This window comes from Chionomys nivalis, chromosome X (genome assembly GCF_950005125.1).
Source record: "Chionomys nivalis chromosome X, mChiNiv1.1, whole genome shotgun sequence".
Classification (NCBI taxonomy): domain Eukaryota; kingdom Metazoa; phylum Chordata; class Mammalia; order Rodentia; family Cricetidae; genus Chionomys; species Chionomys nivalis.
In genome coordinates this window covers 71,553,577-71,568,171 of record NC_080112.1, presented here as the reverse complement: position 1 = coordinate 71,568,171, position 14,595 = coordinate 71,553,577, and positions in this window count along the sequence as shown.

Below are 14,595 nucleotides of genomic sequence, written 5' to 3'. Positions count from 1 at the left end.
CTCAGAAACAAAAAGAAAAGCAAGATTTGATGCCATCGCTCTGAACCACAAGAGCCAAAACACAAGAGGCAGGCAGTAGGAGTGAAAGAACCTCAGCTCAGGAGCATCCCGGCGACCTTGCGTTCTGCATGGAGGGCACCACTGGCTCTGCATTTCTTCAGAATGTCAGAAAATGACTGAAGAACGCACGAGGTAAGAATCTGATTGGTGCTCACTGACTTCTCTCCAGGGTCGTAAGTGCATCCTTGCATGTACCAGGGCCTGTCATCTCAGGGAAGCATCTCAGGACATACTGCTGCCAGGCACACTGACCGAAGGCATTCCCCCACAGCACTCACACCTCCCCACCCGCATCCTGATGGCTGGTTCACCCTCCTTCCTTACGGCCACTGTGCCAGGAGTTTGGAATTGGTGCCTCTGGCAGTTGATACCACATGATTATTTGGACCACGGTTCATGACAAACCCAGTGTATCAGACAAATTCCTGTAGCCTGCACAAGATGTGGAGCTCACGGCTCCTTGTCTAGCACCATGACCTCATGCATCTTGCCATGTCCTGTCATGATGATAATAGACTGAACCTCTGAACTATAAGGGATCAACCACAAATATATGTTTTCCTTTATAGGACTTGTTATAGTCATTGTATCTCTTCAGAGCAATAGAAACCATAACTAAGACAGAGGTTGGTGCCAGGCCTGCGGTCTTGGTGTGATAGACTGAACCATGTTTTGTCTAGAATAATGTGAATTTGGGGAATTTGAGGTGGGGATTCAGATTTAAGCACTGCTTAAGGGGCCATCCAAGTAGAAACATGGAAGACAGTGTTGCTAAGAGTGATCTGATATGTTGGGGCATGTCTCCAGAAATTTCAGAGACAAATATTTATATGAGGCCTATGTATTGTTTTTGTGAGATGTTGGTGAAGATTGTGGCTACCTTTTGCCCTTTTCCAGAGAGGTTGCCAGAGGCTAAAGTCTTGGATTTATTCCTTTGTCATAATAAATCTCTAAACAGTCTCATAAAGACTCTGCCAAGGAGTTAGTAGTGGTAACTCTAGTTGTAGTGATATTTATTTGCATTTTAATAAATAAAACTTGCCTGAAGACCAAAACACAAAACAGACTCACTTTTCAGCCATGTAGGCCAGGAGTGGTATGGCACACACCCTTAATCTGAGCAGCCATACTAGGTAGCCGTAGATGCCAGGTGGTGGTGGCAAACACCTTTAATCCTAGCACTAGAGAAGAAAATAAGTTGGAATGGGGCAGGAGCTTACCCCCTTTTAGACTGAAGATTTCCTAGTGGTAAGAGTTCTCTAATGACTTGTCTGCTTTGCTTTTCTGATTTTCAGGTTGATCCCCAGTATTTGCCTCAGGGTTTTACCTATTCATCTTAAATTAGGCACCCAATGTTTGCAATACAAATTCATGAAAAAGCCATGTCCCTTTGGATTTTTAGTCACGGGCTCAGGCTGGACCTGCACTTGGGACTCCCACTAGAGCTACAGGTTGGGCTCCAGTCTCACTCAGCCAGGCTTTCTTTTCTTTTTTCTGCAAGCCTCTGAGCGCGTTGAGGATTTTTCTGTTGTAATTTCTCAGAAACAGTCTCCAGCCTCTACACAAACTCCAGAAGCCCCTGGGGGGCAAATGCCACAGGCTGGTCCTGCCTTCAGGCAGCTCCCATCACGTGAGCTTTCCCAAACAATCTCTGTGTCTCTCTGTCTCTCCCTCTCCCTCTTTCTACTCTGGGTTGCAGGCTCTCCCTGAAGCCCCTTCTTGGGCTGCTGTCAAACTAGCCAGCTGCCTTGAAATCCACTCAGCTTTTACTGTTTTATGAAGCAGCAATAAGCCTCACATCTTCACCAACAAAGTCAGTAGATTGGAAAGACAATTGGGAATATTTAAAGGAGGAAATGGCTAAAAGAGAGAGTTTTTTTCCCACATCAAAATATGGGGAAAACCATTGCAATGGAAGGATTTGTGTCTCTGTTTCATAATGAGCTAGACCGTTTGAAACTGGAACAATTAAATAAGAGGATATCTAATTTAGATGGGATGTATGTAATGTCAATTGTAAACATTATCTGCTTTATCATTTTTGTCTTATCACTAAAACTTTGGCTCATCTCAGTGCTGCGATACAGGCCTTAGAAAAACATAATAAAATATATCACAAGGAATTCAAAACCACACAGAGGATATAATGGAGAGCCAGTGTTGCATTATAAGAATAGAGAGGAATAGTGTAAGATTTTGCAACAACCAAAATTAATATATCCAATGACCTTACAAGAATTGTCAAATGGCAGAGGCTCTGTTACAGTTAATTGCACTCCTGTTCCAATGTTAGATTAAAGGAGATTGAAGGAAGCAATCATCTCATATGGCATGCATTTGCCTTCTGTGAAGCAAATGTTAATCTCGTGGTCAGTTTGTAATAGAATTATCCCTAAAGGCTGGATAGAATAGGTTGGTTAAAGCTGTTTTAGAGCCTGGTCCACAATTGCATTGGAGTACCTGATTCAGAGAAGAGGCTAAGGTTATTGAACAATGAAGTAGAGCTAGACGTAGGGATTAAATTCCAGGGGAGGGAGAATATACTAACAGGGAAAGCGTATATGATAAACACACCCTGGATTTATACCACACAGCAGTTCTGAATGCCTGGGACAGAAGTGAAGAAGTAGGAAAAACAATTGGGTCAGTTACTAAGTCATACAGGGCCCAAATGAATCCTTTACGTATTATTTACAAAGTTTGATTTCAGCAGTAAATAGAAGGATACCAAATTTGGAAGTAGACAACTAACAAATCAAACTCTGGCTTTTGAAGATGCCAATTCTCTATGAAAAAGGATAATTAGTCCATTAAAGGCAAGGTCAGCCCATTTGGAGGAATGGATTTGAGGCACAATTAACATAGAGTCCCATGAACATGATGATACATATATGATGCTAGGAGAGCTAATTTCCAGAGTTTTGAAGAAAAATCCAAACATCAAGTGTGATCATAATGGTACACAAGGTCAGCTTAAAAGGGATTGTGGACAGGACATTCCTTCAAAAATGTTTTTTTCCTAAGAATAATCGATTCAGAATGTCCCTCCCTTCTGGATTATGTGGAAAGTTTTGTTAATGCAGGCATTGGACTAGTGACTGTATATCATTGAAGAACATTCAAGGTAAACCATTGCCATTGGGAAAATCTGTGAGAGGCCTCTCATAGGACCCTATTCCAAATCCAGTTCAGTCATTTGCTGCCATTATAGAAGAAATCTTTCACGGGGTAAATAAAGAACCTAATGCTTATGGTGAGTAACCACACTGCCCTACATAGTTGAACAGTATAGAAGAGAAAAAAAATCAAGAGAAACCATAAAGGGAGTACTTTGGAAAACTTCTATGAATGAATGAAGACCTAAACTAAAAATACAAACAAATTACGTTGTCATTGAACTTCTGGTAGACTCAGGTGCGCATGTAACAATAATTTTATCAGAATTTTGGATGCAAATTGGCCTCCTCAGTATGTAAATATTCAGTTTTTAGGGGTCAAAACTTCAACTCAGAAAAGGCAGAGCACAAGATGTGTTGACTCTGTAGAGTCAGAAGTAGAAAGAGGAATATTGAAACCAAATGTTTATAACATATAATTTGTAGGGACGTGATATGTTACCGCAATGGAATACTCAGATTAACATTACTCCAATCTTAGAAACAAACCATAAATTATCATCTGTTTATGAAAATATATTGCAAGATCTTATAAAGAACAGTCACTGACCATTTAGGTAGTAAAAGAACAGGGAAAAACAGTTGCTGCTCTTCTAAAAGCACCAACAGCCCTACATTTAAAATGGTAGACAGACAAATAAGTACGGGTTAAGCAATGGTCTTTATTAATAGAGAAACTGTCGGCTTTAGGACAGCTGTTACAGGGAAAACTAAATTCATACAGTTCAGGCAGTGGTGGCACACACCTTTAATCCCAGCAGCAACACTTGTTAGTCACAGAGGCCAACAGTGGGGAGGTTTGGCTTTAATCTCAGCACTGAAGAGGAATAGAAGGCAGGATGAGACAGTAACTCGCTCTCCTTCAGTCTGAAGATTTCATAAAGGTAAGAACTCTCTAGAGGTTTGTGTGCTTTGCTTTTCTGATCTTCAGGTTGAACCCCAATATCTGCTTCTGTGTTTTTATTATTTGTGTTATATATGATAAATATTTATAACAAAAAGGAGAAAGAAGAGCCAGGTAAATTGAAAAATGCAAAATTTGAGAAGAAATGGAGAAGCAGGAAATGAAATAGACCTAAATGCTATGTTCAAGGAGATAAACAGATTACGAAACAGAATAAACGAAATGGTGACTTCAAGGACAAGATCCCCACATAAAAATTTCCAACTTGGAAAAAGCAATTAAATAAAAGCTTAGAGCCCAATGTGTTGATGAAAGACATTAATCCCAGAACTCCAAAGGCAGAAGCTGGCAGATCTCTGATTCAAGGTCAGCCTGGTCTACAGAGGAAGTTCCAGGACAGCCAAGCTTAGGCAGTGAATGAACTCATCAGAAACAGAAAGTTGGTGAAGATGAAATTAATTGAAGGGTATATGTTTCAGCCCCAGCAAGCAGCAGAACTGGGAAGTTTCAACCACTTAGTTCTGTCTTTAGGGATAGAAAATAGTTCCTCCAGGACTAAGGAAAGCCGCTAAGGCAAGGACATGTCAGAAGTGTCTCTGAACCTGGAGGCCCAGAGAAACCATTGTGTGAAGCTGGGAAAGCGAAGCCTGGATTGCTATGGAGACCCCAATATGTTGGGGGTGTCAGAGCCATGGAATACTTGTTAAGGAAAGTTGCTAACAGGGAGTGGTACCCACACAAGAGAGAGAAGTGTATTGCAGTCAGCAAAGCAGGAAGGAGTCGGAAATCTGAAGAGCACTGTGACATCAGACATGAAGATGCAGAGTTTGGAGTTTTCTCAGCTGGTTTTCAGTCTTATTTTCCTCCAGTATTTCCTCACTATGCTCCCTTCCCCTATATTTGTAGTAGGAGCTGTGGGATTTTCCCACCTCCCAGCTCCTGGCCACCGGCTGGCTTATGCCCTGAAATAACAACACACAAACTGTATTCATTTAAACACTGCTTGGCCCATTAGCTCTAGCCTCTTACTGGCTAACTCTCACATCTTGATTAACCCATTTCTATTAATGAGTGTAGCACCACGAGCTGGTGGCTTACCAGAGAGGATCTTAACCTGAGTGCATCTTGAAGAGGAGAGCTATAGCGTCTGCCTCAGTGCCTTCTTCCCAGCATTCTGTTCTGTTCACCTATATTCTGACCTATCAGGCCAAGCAGTTTCTGTATTAATTAACCAACATAAGCAACAGATAGATAGAAGAACCAACTACATCATTTCCCCTTCTTTGGTTTAAACAAAAAAGAAAGGGTTTAACTTTAACATAGTAAAATTACATATAACAAAACAGTTATCAAGCAAGAATTACAGTTACAATATTTATATCTATTTTATCTTTTATCATAACTAAGGAAAACAATAACTATGGCTGAAGTTCCCCATCATATATTTTAGGATGATAATGTAAATGCTGTGCCACTGTATGTTGGAAGCATGTGATATGCTTTTTGATTTTGATTTAACAGGGGGATTAGGGTTGTAAGATTGAGTCTCAGAAGAGACTTTGGACTTTTAAACATGTTGAAATAGTGACAGACTATGGAGCCTTTTGAATTTTGGCTGAATGCATTTTTTCATAATGATATGGCATAAGATTTTGAGAACCAGGGTGTGGAATGTGGTGGTGTGAAAGAAAATGACCCACAAAGGTAACGGCTCTCTTAGGTGTGGGCTTTTGGGGGTAGGTTTGGCCTTGTTGGAGGAAGTGCATCATTTTGGAGGTGGGCTTTCAGGTCTCACATAGGCTCAAACAACACCCAGTGTATCAGACCAATTTCTATAGCCTGCACAAGATATAGAACTTACAACTACCTCTCAAGCACCATGTTCTCCTGCATGTCACTTTGTCCCACCATGATGATAATGCACTGAACCTCTGGATTGTAAGCGAGCCACCACAATTAAATGCTTTCCTTCATAGGAGTTTCTGTGGCTGTGGTGACTCTTCTCAGTAATGGAAACCCTAACTAAAGCAGAGGCTCACAGGCAAACCGTAGGTGGAACTCGGGGAATGCCTCCTCAGAAAAGGGGAGGAGCCAGAGTGGATAGCCGGAACCACAGGAATAGAACCCACAGAATCAACTCATTAGGATTCAAAGGGGTTCATAGAGACAGATGTGACAATCTGGGAGCCTGTATGAGTCTGACTTAGGTCCTCTGCATAAATGTTATGGCTGTGTAGCGTGGTGTTCTTTTGGGACTCCTAACAGTGGGGTGGCCCTGTCTCTGACACTCTGGCCTGCTCCTGGGACCCTTTTCCTCCTCCTGGGCTGTCTCCTGCCCGGTCTTAGTAGGAGGGTATGTCTGTAGTCATATGATATGTCATATTTGGTTGATATCCCTGGGAGACCTGCTTGTTTCTGAAAGGGAACAGAGGAAGAGTAGATCTGGTGGAGAGGAGTGTGGGGGGGGAATGACTGGGAGAAGAGAAAGGAGGAAAAAAGGCAGTCAGGGTCATATATGAGAGAAGATTAAATAAATGAATGAATAAACAAACAAATATATAAAGAAAAAGACCAGAAAATTTATCAAATCTTACCAGGATGGGAGTTGCCTTGATTTATTTACACAAGATGTTTTGACCAAGAGGCCTTCATGTGTTAATGCATTGTAGAGGGAGTTGCGGGTTGCTTCCTGCCACCTGGCTCCTGGCCACAGGCTAGCTTTACCCAAAATAATTACATGGAAACTGTATTCATTTAAACACTGCTTGGCCCATTAGCTCTAGCCTCTTACTGGCTAACTATCACATCTTGATTAAACCATTTCTATTAATGTGTGTAGCACTACGAGGTGGTAGCTTACCAGGAAGATTCTAACCTGCATCAATCTCAGAGAGGAGAGCTATGGCTTCTGATTCACTGCCTTCTATCCAGCATTCGGTTCTGTCTACTCCACCTATCTAAGCTGCTGTCCTATCAAAGAAAAAGGCAGTCTCTTTATTTGACCAATGAAAGTAACACATAGACAGAAGACCCACCTATATAATGCATTCCTCTCAAAAAGCCACTGAACATGTGCAGAAAGGGTCTCAGGAAGCAGCAATGGACAAGAGTCAACCTCTTCAAATGCAGAAATGCTGTTGCCAGAGATGTTTTCTCTTCGTGTAGACTTACAATTTTACTGGCTAAGAGAGAATTCTGCAGATTTGAGACATTTCTGGCCATGATTGAGAAAAGCTCTTGCAGTCGAGTCTACACTGCATTTCCACATCATGCCTTAAATATTGTTTTCTTTTCTTTTAGTTCTTGATAATCATTTCAAGGACCACAATGCAGGTTCTACATGTCAGCAGGAAACAATCTTGTTGTACATATCCTTCAACTCAAAGCAAATTTAGACATAAAGATTTTAGTGCAAGATATGTGTAAAAGTTAGCTATTTACAATGGTTTCCTTGAACATAAAATATTTTGTTTTGACTCCCTTTATGCACAAAATACATATTTCCTATTAAAAACGGCAAAGAAATATACCTCTCGGTTGTATTGAGTGTAAAGATATGAATGCAAAACCACAGTGACAAATTACTTTTCAATCATGGTCAATATGTGTATTATTTTCACTTCAAAGCTGAAATACTTTTAAGTTGTGTGCTGTGGATCAGGGACTTCTAAAACCATAATCAGAGTGAAAGTTGAAAGCACAGCAATATATGCAACATAATTCCTAAAATGTGATTCTTCACATCACATGATTAGTGTCCCAGGGACTAGATCCTGGGAGCCAAGGGAGGGTGGGGTTGGAACGATTGCAACAAACCTCACATATGACGATATTGGGTTCCCCTCTGTATGCTATGAAATACCATTGGTTATGAAAGAAACTGTGCCAGCCAGTGGCTTACTAGAGTCAAGACAGGTGGCAAGTCCTCACAGAGAAATGCAGAGAAAGTAGGCAGAGTAAAAGAGATGCCATGTAGCTGCCAAAAAAAGAAGGATGCCAGCCAGACACCAGCCAGAGCCTTACCAGTAGGCCTCACCTTAATGATGATTCACAGATTAATAGAAATCGAATAATTTGAAATGTAAGAGTTAGCTAAAAATACGCCTAAGCTATTGGTCAACAATATTGTCATTAATATAGTTTCTGTGTGATTATTTGGACCTGGACAGCCAGGAAAGGAAAGAGAAGTCTCTCTCTACACTAGGGCATGAACAGCTTTAACAATGCATTACTAGTAAACTATGCACTATGAGGTGGAACAATGTCTTTTTGGCCCAAATCCCAATTCACTCCACCAAGATGGTAAAGACTGATATGCCATGGGACAGGTAATAGTCCTCTTCACACGTTTTACTACACAGGCTCAGGCTGGTAAGCCAGTAAGGGGGCTGCACCTTTGACAAAGACTTCTACCCAATGCCTGGTGATCTTGGTGCCTTAATAAAACAAGTAATAAACTCTCAGCTAGCTTAGCAAAGAGGCAGTGATCCCAAATATCTGGTGTATGTTTTTTAAAGAGTCAGTCTATAATTCCCAGTGCTTTACAACAATGAAACTTTATTCATGTTCACACACAGGTTACTCAACCCAGTTGAAGAACCTTGACATATCCAAAGACATGTCTACATTAGAATTATTCGCATATGCAAACGATGAAGACACAAAAAGGGCTGCCAAGTTAAGGACTCTGAATCTTGTGAACAGAGTGTTGATAATGCCCAGCACAGTGCAGATTTTATGACACACTGCAAAATTCAGGTGCTTCAAATAAAACAATCAACTTAAAAACAAAAAGATGCCAGATCCAGAGCCTACAACCACAGATAAATCACTTTCCTACCTCAAGATAGTAGTTTGAAAGCCCACAAAATGCTTAAAGGCTAAGATAAATAATGAGTTTGGACAGGAACTATGTTGTATTTTCAGTCAATGATAGGAAGTCTGTGGCAGCCCAGCTTTGAATCTCACTTAGGGCGAGAGTGGGGTGCTATCAAGATGTTCCGGTGTCACTGGGTGAAGCAGAGTGTGTAGGCTGAGGTGGTGACATCCAGAGGCAGGACAGCTGTAGTCTTCACTCCCCATCAGGACCTGCAGAAAGACATTCACAAGCAAAGTCAGATCATGCTGTCATCTCCTGTCATCACGCTTTGTACCAAACAAACGGTCTTAGATTTTCCCAGGGACCAATGAACACAACTGTCCCTACCTGAATTCCTTCTCTCCAGTACTCGTGCCACCATCACTCCCAGCTGTAGGTCCCTTCTGGTCAAGGCCAAGATCTCTGAATAAGATCCTTGCTCTGACAAGAAGCCTGCATCTTTCAACCCTGGCCCCAGAGTTTCTGGCACAGCTTACATAATGAACACAGGTGGACCTCTTTGAGAATCAAGCTCTCCAGCTTCATTGCACATCCCTGATTTGCGACATCCACCCAGAGCAGCTTCCCACTCACACAGTGCTCCTCGTTGACCAATTTTACTCGGAAGCCTTCTTTCCAGCCTCGCTGACTGTGAAATTCTCCCCTGAACTCACAGATTCCTTCCTTGATGGACTTGAGATGTGCTGGCTAAAGTCAGCTTCAGAAGGCATCCTCGTTCCATGTCTACATGGAACGTGTCCAGAGTCCACAGGACCATCTCCCTCCATTCCAGGCCCTTATCCCCTGTGCTTATCTTCCCAGGCCTTCTCAGGCTGTTGCAGACTGGGACACTAGTGTGGGCTGGGATTCAATCCACCAGGCCCTATTCCTTCCACTTTGCTTGCGGCCTGCCCTCGAGAAAGAACTTGCCGCCTTGAAGGCCTCCTACTTTTCTTGACATCAGGATACTGGCCCTCTGCTGTTGAGCAAAACACTTGTAAGCAAAGATGTACTGAGCAGACCCTGGGTACCAGTTCTTAATCGGACTGAAGGGCTCAAGGAACTGGCCTCCAAGTTGATGAATTAACCCACTCTAGCTACCAGCATCTCATCAGCAGCCCTCCATTTTCTGCACCCTGTCCACGCTCTGTTCCTCGTTCAAGGAGCCAGCTACCTGGAATGCTGGAAGTCTCCTGCTAGGCCTGAGGGGAGTTATGAAGAATCAGGAGTGCCTCTGCAGAATCCAGTGCCTTCTGCATATCCCCCTCAGCAGGGAGTGCACCGTGGTTGGAAATACCTGGCAGTTGGGTGTTGACTTCAAGACCCTGCTGGTTGGCGACATCATTGGTCTGGGTGGAGATGACATCATTGGTCTGGTCGGCATTGTCAGGGCCCTGGACACAGATGTAATGCAAGAGATACGAGAGAGTGAATTCTGACAAGACACCTCTCTGACCACAGTGGGCCCTCCAGCCTCCATTCCTTTTCAGCAAACACCCATCTCTGTGAGCTTCTCCTCCTGTCATCCACGAAGCCCATCCCTTCCAAGGACCTCGACCCCACTCATTTACCACGTCGTGTGACGGCACTACAAGCGGGATACTGCAGATGCAGGGGTCCAAGATCATGTTAGAGGTCCTGAGAACATGCAGAAGAGAAGCCAGGAGGTTAGACAGTCTGGATGACAACTACCATGAACACACATGGAGGGCCGGGGGCTCTGTGAGATGAGGCTGATGGATTGTGAATGACTGTGGACACTAGGACAAATGACACCTGTCCGCTGGGCCTCGGATGGACCCTGCCCCTACTTGACCTGTTTTCCCTCCAACCTCCTTCCTTAGATCCTCCTAGAGACACTACTTTTTGTGAACCCTCTCCTTCCCGGGTACACTGAAGATGACCAACAGCTGTTCTGATCTGCACAGCACCAGGAAAGATGAGACTATGGTCCTCTGCAGAGACTAGGTCTTTCTTCCACTTTGCCCATTCCCCACCGGTCAAGAAGGATAAGCCAAGGTCATCTAGCAGACACATTCCCTGCGGGCCAGAAACATTTCCCTAGGTCTCTCTGGCCCTTTCGACTATGCCTCCAGATTTCAGCAGAACCTTCTCCCGTGTCCATTCATTTCAGTGTGGATGGATAGTATCAGCATTTTGTAGTCCACTGCCTGATGTATGCAATATACTTGTCCTCTTTAATGCTCCTGTGTAGAATATTTTCCAAGCATGCCCACAGGGAGTGAGTGATGGAGGAGTTAATTTCATTGGTTAAATAAAAAAGCTGCCTTAGCCCTTTAAGAGGACAGAAAATTAGGTAGGCGGAGTAGCCAGAACAGGATGCTGGGAGAAAGAAGCCAAGTCAGTGAGTCGCCATGATTCTCCCACTCCAGACAGACGCAGGTTAAGATTTTCCCTGGTAAGCCAACTCGTTGTGCTACACAAAATATTAAAAATGGGTTAAATCAAATTGTAAGAGCTAGCCAATAAGAGACTGAAACTAATGGGCCAGGCAGTGATTAAAAGAATACAGTTTCCGTGTAATTATTTCGGGGTATAAGCTAAGCCATGCGGGCGGCCGGGTGCCGGGGACGCAGCCTGCTGCTCTTATTACAACAAGTGAGTGACTTAGAAGGATACTTTCCCTAGCATGTTGTTGAGCAAATACTAAAACTGGGAAGATCCTGTCCTTCAAGTTAGGCTGAAATGTAGCTCTGTCATTCCCCTAGATCTTTTTGTCCCTAACTACTTCCTTCCTTCCTTCCTTCCTTCCTTCCTTCCTTCCTTCCTTCCTTCCTTCCTTCCCTCTTTCTTTCCTTCTTTCTTTCCTTCCTTCCTGTAATTCCTTCCCTTCTTTCGTTCCCTCCTCCCTCCCTTTCTCCCTCTCTTTCTTTCTTTCTTTCTTTCTTTCTTTCTCTCTCTCTTTCTTTCTTCTCCTCTTGTTCCATGTCTTGCTTCCTCCCTTTTCCCCCTTCTTGCTGCTGCTACCCCTGCAGCACCAATCTCGAGTTTCGAGGCAGTACCATTAGCCACAGCAGCCTCCACGGTCTCTGTTGTACTCACACACAAGGTATAGTCACCGGCTGGCTGGGATTCCATGAGAAAGTAATGGTCATATGAGGATTCAAATTCGCTGGAACATAGTTCAGAGGTACAATTACTGTGGGCCAGTGTAGCAACAGAGGCACCTGGGAGATGTCCTGCAAAGAAAGACATCCATGTTGAAGATCAGGTCTGAACACCAAGACTCAAGGGACAGAAATGTATAAAAATGGTGACAGCCATGGACAATGGCAGGGCTCTCAAGACTTTGGCGATGACCATGGAGAATGGCAGGGCTCTCAAGACCTTGGTGACCAGCCACACAGACTCACCTTTTTGGTTATTCCTCTTCTGGAGGACACTGAGACCCAAAGAGAAGTTATTTTCCCAAGGTCGCAATATGCCGAGGATTGGTGCTGGACCTCAGAGTTTAGGACACACTGGAATTTGTCTGGACAGCGACTGCTGGCATGGAGCCTTTCCCCTGAGCAAATTACTTTCCTTACCTGCTGCACAACTGTGTGAGGCAGGGCTTCAGGCTGCTGAACATTGCCCTGCTGCCCATCTGGAAAAGACCATGCAGAGCTTGACTGAGCCTCCCTTCCCACCATATTTCCTTGAAAGTACCTAACTCCACCCCCTCCCCAATCTGAGGACTTGGCTCACCATCAGTCCTTTTAATATCCCACCCACAATGTCTCTCCTTTCTGTAAAAACGTGATACTTGGCACAGATAGTATACCTGAACAGGTTAGGTCTGGGGAGGGAGGGTTTGTACAAGGTCGAGTGACAATTCTGTGCCATGGCTGGTGACAGAAGCATTTAGGATTACTGCTGCCACCTGAGAACCCCTCCATGGTCAGAGACACTCACCCATGGTTCCTGGTTTGGCGAGACCCTGCTTAACATTCACGTGAGAGTTGCCGTTAGTAGCCATAGCCTCAAGTGAGATTCCACTTTCTCTATGTATTCTATGTTCTTCACAGAACTCACGGCAGACAAGACCCCACTAGAGTCCCTGAAGTAGGGGACTGAAGGAGTCAAGTTAGTCACACATACAGGTGGAGGCCTGACCTCTCCCTAGAGGTAGTACACTCCTGAGACAGTGTACTTACACAGCTGGAAGAGGCACAAACCTGTTACACTCCCAGTTTCTTCTGATCCTATGGCAAGGCACGGTCAGAGCAAACTACACGTCCTCTGGGACCAAGTTTTACCCCCTCTTTGGTGATCTCAGTTACTCAGGAGTCCAGTAGGAAACAGAACATTAGTCAAGTTCCATGTTCCATGGCTCTACAGTTAGGGCAGGTCACCAAAATGGCTGCCAGAATTCCTACCCACCAGTGCACTTACACTGCCACCAGATAATTCTGTCTCTGGTGCCTAGATTCTTCCTGTCCTCCATCCTGCTCATGACTGGGACCAATTTTCCCTCCCTTCTTTTTACAATGGTCTTTGACTTACCCTTCATTTTACCTGGTCACTCAGACTCTCCATCATACAGGTCTCTCTCACACTTCACCTTCTCCTAACAACCTGTTCGCTCAAGCACCATGGAAGCCAAATCATGACTTTCCCTGCTCATCACCACACATGGCTTCTAACATAGTCACACAGACACAGAGACACACACAAATAAACACACAGAGACACATACACATGCACACACACAGACATACACACAGAGACATGCAATAACACACACATGCAATCCCATGTACACACACATGTACAAACACATATAAAACACAGTCACACACATGCATACACACACATGCACAAACACATGCAGACACACTCACCTACAGACTCACACACATGTACACTAAGACACATACACATGCATACACACAGACACACAAATGAACAAACCCATACACATACATGCACACTCAAGTCACACATATGCACATACATGCCAACACACAGACACATATATAGACACACACATTCAGACACAAACAGACACCTTTACATAGTCACACACATGAATACACACACACATGAACACACACATGTAAACACACAGACACACTCACACACATTCACACAAAACAGACACATTCACCCATTCACACATGTATACACATACATGAGCACACACATGCACACACACATGCATACACACAGACACACTCACACAGAGACACACATCACACACAGACACACACACACACTTTGAGGCACAGGCAGGTGCTCCTACATCTTCATCCACAATCACAACTCTCTGTTCTGTTACTTCGTCCTGTGCCCTGCCAAAGACAACTGGCATCCCTGGTTTATTTGTCTCCCTAAAGTCCTGATTTAACTTGACTTCTGACCACCAACACGGAAGTGAATGGACGTAGTCATTAGCTCAAGGGATACCATATATTCCCTTCTCCCTGGATTATTGTTCATCCTCAAGCCCCACTTTAATCTTAATAATTCCTTTGGTCCCCTTGGAAGTGACTGAACACTTGCTCCTCATGAAATCATGTTATTCCCAAGCCAACGTGGCTGACTCCTGCCTGAAATCCCACTACACAGGAAGCTAAGGCAGAAAAATGGTGAGT